Below are 12,782 nucleotides of genomic sequence, written 5' to 3' on the forward strand. Positions count from 1 at the left end.
AGAAAAGAACAAAACATTACCATATTTTACGCTCAGAGCATTCACATTCTATACATTTGTCACACTGGAAGAAATGTTCACTGGTATTCTTAAACTAAAGGGAAAAAAGAAAAGAAAATTGATAACATCCAATTAGGAAACAAAGACAGAGCAGACAAAACAATCCTGCCTCTCTTAATATGTAAACAGTGCCAACATACATATTGCATATACAACCAGCTCAACAAGATGATTATGTCAAGGTATCCTTTCCCTCCCACAGCCAACCACCAATGTGTAAAAAAAAAAACAAAAAAAAACAGGAAAACAACAACACAAAATAATAATAATGAAATCAAATAAATAAAATAATAATAAATAAAATAAAAAAACAAATAATTAAATATATGGACCTATAATGAGAAGTACAGTAAATTGGGCATCTCGTTTACATAGCAAAGAACCTAACTTTATGAGACAGAGGTCTTAACTTGATCTAAAATGGAATTCCAACTCTCTATTGTTTGCTGAGTAGCACCATTTAATCTTGCTGTGGATAATTCTAATAAAACAATGTCTGCAAGTGATTGTTTCCATTGGTTAAGGGACAGAGCATGAGGAGGTTGCCATGTGAGTGCTAACATTTTTTTTTGCTGCTGTGCTTCCTGCTAGCCAAAAACGTCTTTGTTATGAATTTAGCATTAATACATCGTTATCATTAAGGAGCATCATTTTCAGGGAGTAAGGTATATTTATGTGTAATACTGTAGAAAGATAGTTTGAAACTTGCTCCCAAAAAGATTTAACCATGGGACACTCCCACATCATATGTAAGAAAGTACCAGTTACATTTAAAGGGCAAAGGAAACAATTTGGTGTATGTGATAATTTCATTCTATGGGATTTTTGGGGAGTTAAATAAATTCTATGGGTGAAATTAAAATGAATCAGCTGATGATTTAGGTTTTGGGATGCCATATAAATATTTCCCCAGTTTATATGATGTTGTGTGTCAAGATCGAAATTCCAAGCTTGGACGGCAGGTGGTGAAGATGCTGTCATATTGTTTTCAATGTACAACCCCACACCAATGGCAGCCAGAGGTGTGTCAACACATCTGGACACGCCGTCCTGCTGCACTTCACACCACTGCCCTATTTCCAGTCTCGCTGTCCCCCAAACTGAATACATATTCCCCCCGCTCGCTCTCTGCTTGTACAGACCAGTTCCCGTGGCAGCTCTTTTTGTCTGCTCCTACAGCAGCTCAGCTCCTCACCAGTGATGTATTAAGAGAACTCTGTAGCTGTTGCTGTGTCTCGTGTGTGATGAAGAATAAATGAGGATAGACTCACTGTTGAGGTTGAGAAACAACCCGCAATCCTGTCGTTAGAAGAAAATGGCCAAAAAGATACTGCCATCACTCTGGAGCTCAGCTCTTCAGGTGACGAATCAAGTTTAATTAGGGGTAATTAGGTACATACTCACACGCAGGGACGAAATCCCATTTCATAGTTGGGGGGGACAATAAACAGTAAAATTTTAGAGAATATTTTCAGGGGGGGACAAGGAAAAAAGTTGTAGCCTGTCTTTTATACAGCATCTTTTACCGCAATTTGACGCTTTAATCTTTTCTCTATCTCTCCAACAGGCAGGCATAGGACCTTTCTTAGCACTGGCTGAGTCCACCTGCACATGTCCAGATTTAAAACAAAATGATTGAAATCAAATTAACACGTACACATCGACAACAGTCAGGTGCACCGTGCTGTCCAAGGTGCTGAGTGTGTCTGGAGCAGAGCAGGTCTCTGTCTCCCCGTGCGCAGTAGTGTGAATATTTATGCTGTTAAGTAAACGGAGAAAACATATCTCTCATTGTTTAATAGCAGCAAAACAATAAGGCTTCATTCATCAAAGACTGAAACTCGATCTCTCTCCTTCTCTCCTTCTTTTTCATCTGGCTCAGGTGTGTGGAATGGATCCGTCGTCTCTGGCTGGCTGCAGGAGCAAACCATTTTTTTTGTTTTTTTTGTTTTTTTACCAGAGTGAGATAAACATTTCCTGCAATTAAACTGGTAAACTGGTTTATAAACAGTGTGTTGTGAGATCTGCCGCTGCGCACCTCAAAACCGTGCGTAATAATCGCGCGTAATGGCCGCTCCTCGTCAGTTAAACTGCACATCTGTCATGTTTGTCTCACTGACAGGTGGAGAGCCTACAGATATTAACTACGAGCCGCTCCGTCACTGACTGCTCTTGTCCTGTCCTCTCCCTCTTCTTTCTCTCCTGTCCTCTCTGACTATCACTAAACTCTGGCTTTTGAACAATGCAGGGGAAATGTTGCAGACAGTTTATATTATCAGCCTGGGCCTGGGGCTTGTTGTAACAGTAAATGGGATGTGTTGTAACTTGTGTAAGTTAAACTGCATCTGTGAGTGTATATCTTACCCCGCGCGATGTGGGCAGCCGGGTCCAGCCACACGCTGCAACTGCTGCCAAGTACTAACGGCTGCTAGCCCCGCCCGCTGGAAAGAGTGTGGGATATACCACTACAAGGAATGGGAGGGGGGACTAAATCTTTTAAGATTTAAATAGCACATTATTGCGCTTTTATAATGAGCACCGCTTACATTGTGCTTTTAATAAATACTACTGCATTGTTCAAAAATTATTAATTGTGTCTCAAATGATTCTAGGGGGGTACAGCTTTATTGAAGGGGGAGTCATGTCCCCCCCGTCCCCCCCGGGATTTCCACCCCTGCTGGGTGTGTTGGTTGTTGACGTTCTGGGACACCGTGTCAACTTCAGCCTGTTACATGCATTGTCTGTTTTCAAAATACACTTCTGTTTTCAGAAGAAATGTACAGTTTGCATACAGTCTCTTTCAAAATAAAAGCACTACGTTGGTACAACACTGTGAATAGACACACAGAGACACGAGGTTGGGTTTAAGAAAAAAGAACAGGGTTTGGTTTTAGAATCTTACAGGACGTGAACACCGCTCTCTCCAGTAAAAGTCAATGTTTGTGTGAAAAAACATGAAATGAAAAAATTTCATTGTGAAAATCACAAATTTTCAGACTGGCTTATATTTGTACATTTCTTGAGCTCCACATTCAAACTGTCCTATAGTTTCACTCCAAAGATATAAAAACAAAAACAATGCATAGATGGAAGTACAGATCTTTCAGAAAAAGTACTAATAACTTTGCATGGTCATTCATTGACTGCTGCAGCACGACGCCTTCAGTGCGTGCCAGGAGCACCAACTGACGCGAGTCACATGGTGCACCACACTGCTAGGCTGCCCAGCTACTGGTGTGTTTTCAGCTCCAGTCAGGTCCATAGACGAAGGCTCTTATGGGTGGGTCTAGACTCAAAACATTTCTTTAGCAGGAAAAGTATTCTTGCAGATTAAATAATTTCCAGCAACGACAACAACTGTTACATTTTAGGGGGGAGCTGTCGTTAACTTAAGTTTTCTCACCTCGTATTTTTATGTTTAGGCCTCTAAAGGTGCTCGTGAGGAGGCAGTGAGGAGGCTTTAGGAAGGAGACAGTTAAGCAGGAGTCTACATGGGTTAGACACTAGGACTGTAGGAGAACAGGCAGGCTAATCTTGTCCTCTTCAATGTGAAGACTGGTCTAGACTCTCGTTCAGGAGTGCCAGGGTAACACCATGCAAAGACAATAATAACTCAGTGAGGGAGACGGGTGTGTAGGCTGCACTGCTGATATTTAGACAGACAGGGGTGAGTGACACTGCTAAAACCGCACAGCGAGACAGCGTCTGCCGTGAGGTTAGACCAATAAAATAAAGAGTCAATTTGTTAGCAGTCACCCTCCTTCCATAACTGTGAGCCAGTGCTTGGAGACACGTCCTGTTGTCGCTGAGACTCAGTGGAAACCTGCTGCTGTGTTTATAAAACATCACACCATAGGGGAAAAGTTTGTTTAGATGGCAAGAAATATAGAATATTCATGGTTTGGCCCGACACGTGAGTTTGTGGGCCAATATTGTCCACATATGTATAAAGTTACAAAAATAGTGGTGTTGAGCAGGTGTGAATGAGTTGAATCTCAACACAAGAAAAAATGTTGGCACTGTGTGTTTCTGTAAACCATATGTTACATTAATACACTATTATGAAGCAGATATGTGGACAATGTAGATTTATAACAATGCTGTGGTTAACCAGTGGTTACGTTGAGGAACAAAAGCCCTGTGGAGATGGTTAAGAAAAGATCAGGTTTCAGCCTAATATACCCATGTTTGAGGTGTAATAATATTAAGCCTCTGAAAACAGTAAAAAAACACCCGTGTTTGGTGGCACAAACGTCACTGGAAATGCTGCAAAGGGTCGCTAAAAATCACATTTTTTGGCACAAAAGCCACTAAGAACTCAGCAATGGGTGGTTAAAAGAACACCATGCTTTGTGGCACAAAAGCCAAAGAAAGTGTGGTGACGGGTCGCTAAAAAACACCCATGTTTAGTGACACATATGCAACGGGAGATGTGACAAGAGGCTGCTAAAAAACACAAAAGCTGCTGACAACACAGTGACAGGTCGCTAAAAGAACACCCACGTTTTGTGGCACAAATGCAGCTGGAACTGCAATGAGAGGTTGCTAAAAAAACACATTTTGGGGCACAAAAGCTGCTGAAAACACGGCAACAGGTCTCTAAAGAACACCCACATTTGGTGGCACAAATGCAGCTGGAAATGCAGCGAGGGGTTGCTGAAAAGCAAAGAATTTGGGGCACAAAAGCCGCTGAAAAGACAGCAACAGGTTGCAAAACAGCACCCACGTTTGTGGCACAAAAACTGCTTAAATTGCAGCAATGTGCTTTTTTATGCACACTTGCATCTTATTCATATTTAAATTGTCGAGAAAAAAAATCCCATGTGAATCAACTTATTGTTATACATTTTTATTTTACAATAATTCTGTTTTTGAGTGTGATATCTCATCACTGTTACAGTTTGGTGCGGACCTTCATGGTCTTTGTGAACTTTGATGATCCTCTAAATTTTTTTGTGGCAACATGATCTCCAGAGGAGATAACACCGTTGGTGATCCCTTCATTTTTCATCTGCCGCCAGCATCAGATCAAAATTTAAAATGTGTCCAGTATTTTATGAGCAAATATGTGTGAAACTAATGACACTCCCATCAGCCTCAACTACACTGTCTGTTCAGTGCCTGTGCTTAACGCTGCTCACATGGCTGTGACCTTTACTCATCTTTGCCATCATGAGAAAAAACCCTTCAAACCTTCAGACATTTTTTACAAAATAAATAGTGTATCAAATAAAGCTTTTCATGTGTTTCCTGTCTGTCTGTCCTGGCATGGTTGTGTCCACCTCCGGGAGGTTTTGGAGCAGCAGCTGAAAGAAGAAAAGCTCCAACAGATTTCTTTGTTTACAGCTCGTTTACAGCTTGTTTTGGTGAATTGTCCCTTTAGGAGTCGAATAATTGTCCCTGGTTGTTCTTTGTCCACCTCATCTGCTCTGAGTTAAGACTGTGTGTACGTGCATGCATGCATGCGTGTGTGTGTGTTTGTGTTAATGCAATCCTGCGCACATTCACCAGGTGTCACACTGTTAAACATCACATCATCAAACCAGAAGAAGATGGGATTTGTGCATCAGGATGTTGGATTGTGTGTGAACGGTATTGCGTGACTGTGTGTGACGCCAGCTGGTTAAACTCATCACATAAACAAGAAGTCGCAGGCAAATCTCAGAATGTCGTACAAATCTGCAACTTATATTGAGGTCTACTGTTAAAGTGCTGTTCAAGTGTTGCACTTACAGTGTTGTTTGCAGAGGTGGAAAATAAGACATGCAGGTTAATTGGTGACTCTAAATTGTCCGTAGGTGTGAATGTGAGTGTGAATGGTTGTCTGTCTCTGTGTGTCAGCCCTGTGATGTCAGCTGGGACAGGCTCCAGAACCCCTCGCAACTCCTAACATGGTCAGCAGTTAGGGAAAATGAATGAATGCTTTTTTCCCCATATAAAAAGCAAAAAGAAATTCTAGATTTGGCCCATACCCCGCCCACCACCACGCTGTGTGCTTTCTTTGGTTCATGCACAGCTCTAAAATGAAGTGTGGAGACAGGTGTGGCTGTGCAAGACTAGTGTTAGGTTGACCGGTGACGCAGCAGTAACCTCTCAGGCTGAAAACATGAAGTCAACGTGAACCGCCAAACATTGCAGTTCCTCTAATGACCACTTGAGGCTGGCTCCAAGAGTGAGTCATTCCCCACAGACCCCCATGTAAAAATGTCCAACTTTACAACATAAATAAACATGTTTTTACAGCCTGGTACAACAAACAGGTGAGGTCTCTATCACTAATGCAGACTGGGCGCCCCAGATTACAGATGGCTAAAAACAGAGTTCAAATGACGTTTTTCCAAACAACTTTTTATGTCGGGGCTTCAGGACACTTGGATCACTACGGACGAGCAGTATGGTAGGCTGACCAAACGTCCTCTTTTGTCCGGACATGTCCACTTTTCACGTCCTGTCCGGGGCATCCGGGGGGTTTTTATAAACTGATGATAATGTCCGGTTTTTCCGTGTGTGTGTGTGTGTGTGTGTGTTAGAGTGCAGCACGGGCCGCATATTTCTGTCCGAACCCGAACCGAGCCCGACATTATTTAATGACCAAAGCACTGAGTTTGTGCCACACAGTTGTTACGGTTACAGGGTATTTAACAGGCCGGGCGTGCTCAGCGGAGAGGGAGACCTCCGTGTTTGGCGGGAGGTCCGACACTTCCAGCGAGAGGAGATGGAGAAATAAAACAAAATAAGATAAAATAGGAAAAACCTGTCTCCCTCCTTTATTTTATTTTCAGCGTTTAATCAAGGCGGATGCGGGCGGCTGGAGGTCCGAGACTTCCAGAGAGGAGAGAGGTAGAAACAAACAGCCAATGTGTGTGTGTGTGTGTGTGTTATGTTCAGGTGTTGTCACGTAAATAACAGCGCCCAAGTAATAAACAGGACAGACAATAGGATTTTATCTATTTTTACACTACATTTTCACTGAAAGCTGACTGAATCCGACCCGAGCCCGAATACAATTTATAGCTACATTTTTGACCAAATCCAGCCAACCTGTCGGGTACCGTCGGGCTCGGATCGCCACACTCTAGTGTGTGTATGTGTCCCCTATCTATTGGGGCCTATCTGAATTTCTGTCTTTGAGAGATATTATTTTGTAATATAACTGAATTTTCTATCCATACATATAAATTTTAAATATATTAAAATGATAAGGCATCTTTGAGTAAACTACGAGTATCATTTAAGTAGGCTATGTCGTGGCCGGCCGAGTGTCCTCTTTTTTGGAAATCAAAATATGGTCACCCTACAGTATGGAGATATTTTGTGGTTTCAATTATGTGTTTTTGGACGTTTGAATCTGGGGCGCTGCTACCTCCTCTCCCCTTGGATCTGCACAAGTGATGTGAGGACTCTAAAACTTCGCCTGAGCCTCCCTCGGCATATGGGTGAGTAGATAATGGCTGAATTTTCTTTTTTGGGTGCATCTGTGAGCAGTGTGCATCATGTGCTAATGTTAGCAATATATAAAACATCTGAGAGATTCAGCCACACATGTTTGAGCCTCAGACAGACTTATCAGAATGGTTAGTTAGCATTACTTATTTGTTTATGGTGTCTGTTAGCTTATAGGCAAACTAGCAATGGTTGAAGTGAAACGTATTCCCCTTCTCGACAGGCGTTGTCTTGGCTTGTTTTGGGCCGTCAGCCCAGACACTGCAGGGATCTGCATTTCCATGACAACAGGGCTACCTGCTCGAAGGTGTGTCTTTAACTGATGACGGTTTGTCTTGAGAGGTGACGTTTAAAAGCAGCGGGCTGATCCACGGCTGAAGTCCCTGTTATTTTGCTGTAATGTTTTTCCATCACACAGCAGGTAAAAGACGTTTACCTGTTGGAGGTGAGCTGTCTGCAGAGGTGCAGTAAGAGCCTGTTGTCTGCAGCTCTTCATCAACATCTCACTGTGGCTTTTGATCACTATAGATTCTTCACAATAAGAGTCCCTCATTATTTTGTTAAGAGCTTTTATTGTGAAGGAGCAACATAACGAGATGTTGGGTTTTCATCAGCAGTGACTTAACACAACTCCATACGGCTGATAGTGAACATGACACAGTAAAATAAAGCAGATATCTGAAGTACAGACAGGACACAGGAGAGAAACTAAACTTCAAACCACAGAGATTCAGTTAGAAGCTACAGACGTACTGGGAGCTGAGACTTTAAAAACACCTTCCTCTCTGGTCTCCTGCAGACAGAGGTGAGGAGAGTCTCACAACAACCAGCTTGTTAGAGGGGGGAAAGAAGAGGGTTGGCTGCTGTTGGCGAGAAGTCACCACTACCCGCTTGAGAATAGAGGACCTACTCTGGAGAAGGTCCATCTCTGGATTGAAGTGACAGTGGAAGAGGCTCCATAGAGTAGGATCTGCTAAAGCAAGTTGACATCGTCACACTTTTATTAAATAATTATCTAATCAAAGTTTGCAGAATATTTCATCTGGCTAAGATTTCTAAACAGTGTGTAATAAGTCCAGCATTTGCATATTAGATGTGTCAGTGACATACCTTATCTAGCTGCCTGCTGAACGTTTGAGTCTCAGATTTGAGGGAAGTGCACAGACGTTTCAGCCTTCAGCAGAGGAGAAAACTCTTCTCTAGTGACTTTGCACAGATAAAAGTCAAGCTCAGACATTTAAGGGGACATAAACAGAAGGAAAACATATTTTTGAAGGGAGAGGATCTCTAAGTGAAGGACCTGAAAATTTCTTTCACTGCTGCTTTCTTGTGCTCTTTCATACAGAGCTCACTGAGCGACAGCACGTGGCGTTTTTACTGTTTATTTCTCTTGTCGTTTTTCACCAGTTATTTAACATGAACTGAGCACCCCACTTCTTGGAAATGACTCCTTGTGATTTTCACTCCAGCACTTGAAATGTTCAAGCTCTTAAAACCTTCATTGTGCCCTGATCTGCCCCGCTCTCTGACACAAGTTCTGGTCCCCGTCTTGTGGTTTTTCTGGGACTCAGTAATTGACTTGAAACTGAACCCAGAGCCAGTGAGCGTGCTGCTGTATTTACTGCGTGCCGCTCGGACCAGATGCTCTTCCAGTGCCCCCTTTAGGCTAATATAAGCCAGGGCCTCCTCGTGGAACAAATTGAGAACATCCAGTCCATGGTGAGGAGTTTACAGGTTGCAGGTGGGCCAAACAATGTGACACGGATCACTGCAAAAGTCTGTTTATTAGTTTCTTCATCGCTCACAGAAAGCGCTCCCTGGGGTGGAGGAGGAGGAGGAGGAGGAGGAGGAGGAGGTGAGGGGCTGGAGAATGAGTTAACTCCAGTTCAGGGCCAAGGCTCCTCTGACACGGCAGAGACACAGAGAGAGAGCAGTAACTGCTGAGACTGTGCCTCAAACATGGAAACTGTGACAAGTTTGGATACGCTAGGTGAACTGTAAACCTTTCGTGGTGACCTTCGCAGCGAGCGTGGAACACGGTGACTTTTCTCAGGCAGCGCTGGAAAAAAAGAGTTAGAGTTAAAACACGGAGGGAGAAACAAACGTACAATCAGACCGACCGCATTCACGTCACTGTATTCTGTTGTTGTTATGAAGGAATATGTTGGTTATTGTATATACATTGTGACTGACTTGATTCCTGGAATATGTCTGTGTTGTTGTTGTGTGTCAGAGGGAGTTTATTTGGTCGCTGCCAAACCTTTCAACTGACACCACTGGTCACATTCACAAAGGTACTTTTAAGATTTATATAAAGACAGGAAGTTAAAAGCACATGTGATTTAAACAAGCGTGAAGAAGCTTAATAATTAGTCATTGTGGAATCAAATTATGACTTTTGCATTAAGATACTCAAAGTATGTGTTACTTTTCTTTTCTTAAGCAAAATCAGAAGTGTTAAAAAAAAAGTCATAAACCACAGACAATCCTGTAAAGGTGCCGCCAATTTGGCCTGAAGTTGAGAATCAAAGTTTTAAAAATAAGAAAGTGTTCAAGGGAAATTCTTAATAGATATCACCATGACATTTCACCAGCTGATTACTTACAGTGAGACAATTCTTTTTTATACCACAAGTTTAATGAAATTTGATGTTTAAACATGCAAATGATGCATTATCTAATCAAAATGAGCTGATCTGCATACGTTTCCAGAGCAGAAATCTGGACATTGGATAAAGAAACACGTTCTCATCCCAAGTCATCACATATCGCCGCTTCGTCAGTGGACTCTTGTGTCCAGTTATTACAGCCTAGGCACCCTTTGGAGTCTGCTGATGACGTTCGGGGAGGGGAGGTCAACAAAAGCACATGGTTAGGTTTAGAAAAAACATCATGGTTTTACTCCAAGTACACAGGCTGCAGGAAGTGAACACCGGGCTCCCAGGTGACAGTCCACGTTTGCTGGATCCACCCTCCCTCCCTCTTGCCCCATAGGGACTTTCCAGCTCCAACTGACGCCGTCCAGCGGCGTGTCATACTAATGCAACTGGTGCCATTCAGCCATGTTATGAACGGACGCCAGCCGTTTGCGTATCATACTGCTGGTACAGATGCCATCCGGCTGACTGGAGGTGTATCATAACATTGTGAAAGGTTCCATCTGGCCGGGTTACAAAATGATGCTGCCAGGTGTTCATCATACCGCTGTGAAAGGTAGCTTCTGGCATCAGTGTCTGACGCCAAAATCACTGACAAAACACCAATATTTGATGACTTTCGTTCAAAATATTACATATTACATACAAACATACATGTCAGAGTCAAAGGCTTTTCCAGAGAGAATTTTGTATTTCTCTCTTTAACACTCCATGAATAACAAAACATTGTCAACAGCCGTAAAAGAAACAATTTCTGCCATGTTTAACTAGTCCATACCCATTGAGTGCACAGTTGCCCACGTACAGTTTCACATGGTGTGTGTTTGGGATACAGGTCATAGGAAATTGCAGATTAAATAGTCAACTGAACCCATTAAGAAGAACAATGTATTCAGACAGAATGTTTGTGAAGCTGATAGTACGAGTGCTTTATTGAAAGTACAGTAGTACCATTGCCAATAGTGGGATAGTTAGTGGGCTAAAACTGCACATTAGTAGTTGAGGCGGCACGTTGAAAGGCAGATAGTTAAAGTGTTTATGTGTTGTATTGACTTAACAGTGGGGCGCACTGGTAGTTCACATGGGAAAGGTGCAGCTAGCCCTTGTTGCAGCAGCATACCATACCATGACTTAGTCATAGCAAACATTAGACATTGGTCCACAGGGGGAGCCACAGCGATTGGTCACATTTTAGCCATTTTGAAGCATTTTTCTGTTGTTATAGTGCCACCCAGTTGCCAATTAGAGTTAAATTTCTCCAGTCACCTTGAGGCGTCCTGTTCTACATATCTACCAAGTTTAGTAAAAATCCATATGGCGGTTAGGCCTAGATAAGAAATGAGCTCTCTATTTTGTTTGATGGGCTCAATAATGGAGGGGTCCCCTCAGATTATGTGTGGTCATATGCCTACAAAGTTGCGTGGTGATGGGTGAAACCCTTGAGATGTTCTACACCTTTATGTGATGAGCCACGCCCTCCGCAATATTCATTGCCTTATAGAAGCTCAGTTTTAGGAAGTTTTCCAACTTTTGCCAAGAGGGAACTTTAGATATTGCTCCCTACATTATGTTCACCCAGTTTCATGCAGATCGCTCAAACTTCCTAGGAAGAGATCCATTTGAAGTGTTTTTCAAAACATTCAAAATGGTGGAAAATCTATATAAGCGGAAGTTATGGGTTCTTGAGGCAAATGTGTTCCTCATGAGGAGAGGCATCTCTGTGCAAAGTTTCATGTCTCTACCACATACAGGGCATGAGATATGCCCATTCAAAGTTTGACATTTCAGTCGGTTGCTATAGCGCCCCCCTTTGGCCAATTGATGTAATATTGCTTCATTGGCATCCTCCCATGACCCTCTACCACTGTGCCAAATTTCACATGGATTGACCAAGTCAGTGAGGAGAAAAACCTGGAACACACACAGAGTTTTCGTCATTATATAGTCAGATAAATCAGGCTATGAATGATGTGAACAATCTGTAAAACCCTTCAGAATATACACAGGAATAAACTTGGAAATATTTTATGTATGTGAGTGCCACTAAGAAACCAAAGTTTATCAGTATGTGATTCCTTAACGCTCCATACTGACATCATTTTCACGCAGCCTATTTACAACAGCGTAATATAATTCCTGAAATTCAGTTTTGGCTTTTTGTTTTTGTGCCACCCCAAGATCGTCAGTGGCCCCATCTGACCACCGCTTTGAAAAGTTTCTGGGGGTGACACTGCAGGGTTCAAACCAACATCTCTCTTCTGGAGCCATGAATGCTCCTGAACAATGTCCTAGCAGTCTGGCTGATATTTGTGAACACATTGGACAGGCGTAATCCCAAATATGTATATTACCCATATAGAAGGCGTTTAAACATGTGTACAGGTTTGTTTTGTATGTGACATTCTTTAAGGTGGGACACACGTGCACTCTCCTTTCAGACAGTTTTTTGGTGCCATACATGCTGTGATTTTATTATAATAACAGGTTAAGAAAAAAATTATCATTAAGTGTTGTTTTTTTTCTGTTTATTGTTGCACTTTGTTTTAATGTCGCTCTTGTGTAGACATCAGAGGGTCGAAAGACTGTCCCGACACTCTGCAATAAAATTACAGCTTTCACTCT

The sequence above is a fragment of the Epinephelus fuscoguttatus genome, linkage group LG1, assembly GCF_011397635.1.
Source record: "Epinephelus fuscoguttatus linkage group LG1, E.fuscoguttatus.final_Chr_v1".
NCBI lineage: Eukaryota > Metazoa > Chordata > Actinopteri > Perciformes > Serranidae > Epinephelus > Epinephelus fuscoguttatus.